Here is a 4,515-nt window from a genome sequence, read left to right as displayed (position 1 = left end):
AATTCTTTGTAGGAAAGGTTTGACAAGTCTGAAAAGATTTGTAGCAGAAGTGTCAGCAAGTGTTTTATCCTATGCTATTGCTATCCTCTTTTACTCAGAGGGCTGCATGCACTTTCTGATTCCTTAATTGTTCAGCTGGGCTCTGGGATTTTGGTTACACTGTGAGCATGCTGGTTCCCAGAGACTAGCACTTGTTTGGTGGTATGGAATTTAAGGGATGAATAGGAGGGAATAGGAGGAGACTAATGGAGAAGCCTGAAAAAAGGAATGGGCATGAAATGAGCATACAAGAAAAGTGGAGAGAGACTACTTAAAGGCCCTGGATTGACGAGACAAGGGGAATGGCTTCCCTTTGCCAGAGGGCAGGGATAGATGGGATATTGGGAAGGAATTGTTCCCTGGGAGGGAGGGAAGAGCCTTGCTCATGGTGCCCAGATAAGCTGTGGCTGCCCCTGGATCCCTGGCAGTGTCCAAGGCCAGGTTGGACTTGGGGGCTTGGAGTAGCCTGGGATAGTGGAAGGTGTCCCTGCCCATGGCAGGGGGTGGAATGCGATGACTTTGAAGGTTCCTCCAAAGCCAAACCATTCTGGGATGCTATGAAGTTTAGCTTTGTCCTGCACCCTTCTCAAGAGTTAAAGATGATCCCTGGCCCCGACACATAATCCAGAAGATATACACTGGGAAGCAGCATGCCTCTAGCCAGGGATTACATTCCAATAAGGAGAATAAGAAGGGGGAATGAAGCAGAACCATGAGCAGCTGACCTGTTTCAACAGGCAGCAGCACCGGTGCTCACAGGCATTGCTGTTGTGCTTGTCAAGGCCTGCAGGTTCAGGAGCATTTATTGGGTTCCTCTTTAGAGAGCAGTGGGTTAAAATTTGTCACTTAAGACTTTTAATTAGAAAGTGTAATTGAAGTTTTGAAACACAGAATACAAATCTTAGTAACTAACACACACATTTGAAACTTCTCATAAATAAACAGTAAAAGTTTAATCAAAATGAAAGTTGCAAAAGCTGTATTTCCTGGCACAAATGAGTATAAGCAAGAGTCTGCTAATGTTATGGCTCCTTCTTCAGTGACAGATTATAAATTTTCTTTAAAAGAGCCCAACATTTAAATTATTAAACAACTTAAAACTTAAGCATGTTCTAATCATCAAGAATCAATAAGGTCAGAAAAGACCTTTGTGAACAAATCCTGCATCTGATGAGATTCAAGCAAGGAAGAGGAAGGTCACAATAGAATAAATTTACTAGTAATTACTTTTGCCTCAAAGGTGAGGGATTTTCTCTTGAGCATTGAGTGCTTTAAGTCAATCAGTGCCTTCATTTAGGCTTTGTTAGGTATGCAGCAGGTACACCAAGGGTCCTTTCTCGTTGTAGTAAGACTGTAACCTTTGGTGAAGGTAGACACAGGACACACACTGAAATGTTCTAAAGAGCTTCCAGCAGCAGGAAATCCATTCATGTGTGATGTGCATCTCCTGAGAGAGGTTTATCTTCCCCAGCTAGGCAGGTCTGTACCACAGGGGAGAGCACTGGAGAAGCATAGTTGTTTGAGGGTACAATGAGGAAGGCAGAGAGAAGGATTGGTTTTCACATTCATGTGTCAGTATCTTGGGAGGAGGAATGCTCAAGGCCTCAAGCCAAGCTCATGCTCATCACATCTCTGTTCCCCTCTTTATCTTTCCTCTCCAAGGTTTTGGCAGCACATTGTGAACCACTTTGCTGCAAAAGGTGTGTGCTGAATCTTTACAAAGTGTGGAGCTCCTCAGGGAGGCAGCTGTGTTGCAATGAAGGAGCCCATGGATCTGTGAGGAAAGAAAGGAAAATTTCTTGTCTGTTCCCTGCAGTTAGGAACTCTGGTTTTATCAGTCCAGCTCTGTGGGAGTCCAGGCAGTGGCTTACCTTTGAAAGTGGAATGTATTTAACAGAGCTTGTACGACATTTCTGCAGCTACTACAGAGCTACCCAACAATGGCCCTTCAAAAACAGTGATGTCCTCTCATGCTGTCTGCACTGGGTTCCTGCCTTGTCCATTCCTTTTTGCCACATTTTGGGTGATTCCATAGTTGATATCTCAAATTCTTTGGTTAGCAGCTCCTAAGACCCAGCTAGATTCTGCATACTGCTTCCCTTGGCAGGCAATCACTGACAGTACATGTGCTAATGCTGCTAAATATATGATTAACTATAATCTGGAGAAGCCTACCCACTAAACTCTGCTGATATAAGACTTGTCATTCAACACCACCTCTCACACAGGAGGGAATTTTCTGTGTTATGCATGTCTGGAAGCTTTTGACAGGTGTTTATGTTTGGGTTTCCTTTGTTTTTCTAGTGGTAATGTTTGACCAACTAAAATATATGTTTATTCCTCCATACTTGAGTGGCAAAATCTCACTTCAAAAAGCTAGTGAAGAGAGAGAAAATACAGGATCTTCTGTGTTTTGGGAAGTGGGTGTGTTTGAACCTGTTTAGCTCCGTTTCCAGGAGATGGATGTTTTGGGCCAGACTCTCATCTGATGAATGGAGAGCTAAGCAGAAAATATTTGAATGGCATATCCTAGGAAATATGACTGACCACTGGGGAAAAAAATGATACTTTGGGAAAGTGATACCAAAGAGCTTTCAGTGTAGCAAAGAGGGAAACATTAATCTAGAAGTACTTATTCCTAGGCTTTTCTGCAAATATACCTGAATCATGGAGTTAATGTTATTTTCATTTGTCTTCTTGCATCTGTTTGCTTTTTTACAAACAAACTGAACGGATTCTTGTTCTCTTTCAGCTCATCCTCTGGCTGAAGTCTTTGCATACCTATTGGACTGGCAGATCAGAATAACTGCACCAACATGGGCAAGCATGTGATCTGACTTTTGTGACGGTTTTATGACTTTTTTCAAGTTTGAAGAGCCACTCAGGTTATGTACTCAGGTAACTGAATCACTTTGTAATTTTTCATACCATGAAAAGGTTATCCAGGGAAGCTGGTGGGCCCCCATCCCTGGCAGTGTCCAAGGTCATGTTGGACAGGGCTTAGACCAGCTTGGAATAGTGAAAGGTGTCCCTGCATATGGCAGAAGGGTAGAACAAGATGATCTTTAAGGTCCCTCCAACCCCAACAATTCCGTGAGTCCATGATTCAATTCAAATGCAAAATTTATGACAGAGGGCTGAAATGAAAGTAAGGTAATGTTAAGGATTACTAGAAATGTGTGATCTATTTGTTGTCTTGTAGTTACTTTAAGAGATTATATATTACCATTACTTAGTTACTTAATAAATTTTAATATTTACTGTCAACTCTAGGTTCATTGCAATTGAAAATATATTCCAGTGGAGAAGGTCAATAACAAAAATATAAGAAGTCATCCAACAGTCAGGAAAACCTGCCAGTTTTCTTCTGCATTTTCAGCTGAAAAGGATGAGAGAGCAGACAGAGTGAGGGACTGTCTGGGACAGGAGTGGGGTCATCTCAGCATGGAAAGCCAATGATGGTGTCACAGTCTCCAGATTTAGCTGCTGTGAAAAGCTGAGCCACCAGGTTTATTTTCTGTTTGTGAGAAAATATTGCCAACCAAGAAAATCTGAGTAGTCTTTTCCACACCTAGGACTGAGCTGGGTAACACATCAGGGAAAATGTTTGATCTGTGCTCAGAGCTGTGCAGTATTGCCTTGCAAAGCTGTGTTTTGTTCCTTGGTTCTCCTAATTGTGGAGGAAGGCTTTTCAGATGGACATTCCCATACAAATGTCCCAAACAGAAATTGCTAAAAGAAGGACCTTCAGTGGGGAATTTGTGGAAGCAATGGCTTAAATTAAAACTATAGTGTTTGCAATCCCACACAGCTGTGCTGCAATCCCAAACATCAATCCTGCAATCCCACACATGTCAGTTCAGCATGGAGCAAAGGAAGCTCAGGGGAACCTTCTGTCTCTGCACAACTCCCTGACAGGAGGGGACAGCCAGGGGGGGTCGGGCTCTGCTGCCAGGGAACAGGGACAGGACAAGGGGAAACGGCCTCAAGCTGTGCCAGGGGAGGCTCAGGTTGGATATTAGAGAAAATTTCTTTCCTCAAATTTAATCTAAAACTTCCCTGGTGCAAACTGAGGCCATTTTCTCTCATCCTGTTATTTTGGTAATACACAAGTTAAAATTATTAAATTGAGTCTAAACAATCTATATTTTAGTTTAACATATTGCATAAAAGTATCTACAAAATGAAAAGCATTTGGACAAATATCTTTCACAAATTATATTTATTAGGGAGTAATGTGCTAGAATTTCAGAGGTTTATTTTCATACATTTTGGTTTCATGAATCTGCTTAAGAGGAAGCATCCTATTTTTTATTGTATACTTACACTGAGCAAACACCCCAAAATCATAAAGCTGGCATATATAAAAAATATCCTCTTCATATCCTCATAAAATATCCCTGGGCAGTGTTTTATGTATTTTTTTTAACCATTAAAAAGCTACTGGTTTGTCTCTTGGATTAATTTGTAGCAAAA

The 4,515-nt window shown here is 41.6% G+C and overlaps 1 long non-coding RNA gene across 1 annotated transcript in view; it reads left to right on the top strand.

Annotated features, from left to right (window-relative positions):
• The window catches only part of LOC107206619, a 12,779-nt gene extending 8,777 nt beyond the window's left edge, over nt 1-4,002 (top strand). The window contains exons 2-3 of the long non-coding RNA XR_004498169.1: nt 2,792-2,937; nt 3,313-4,002. This is a non-coding gene — a long non-coding RNA (uncharacterized LOC107206619). The remainder of the gene's footprint in view (nt 1-2,791; nt 2,938-3,312) is intronic.
• The last annotated feature ends 513 nt before the right edge of the window (nt 4,003-4,515 follow it).

Source organism: Parus major, chromosome 6 (genome assembly GCF_001522545.3).
Source record: "Parus major isolate Abel chromosome 6, Parus_major1.1, whole genome shotgun sequence".
Taxonomy (NCBI): Eukaryota; Metazoa; Chordata; class Aves; order Passeriformes; family Paridae; genus Parus; species Parus major.
Note: the sequence above shows the minus strand (reverse complement) of the source record. Positions and strands in the feature narration are given on the sequence as shown.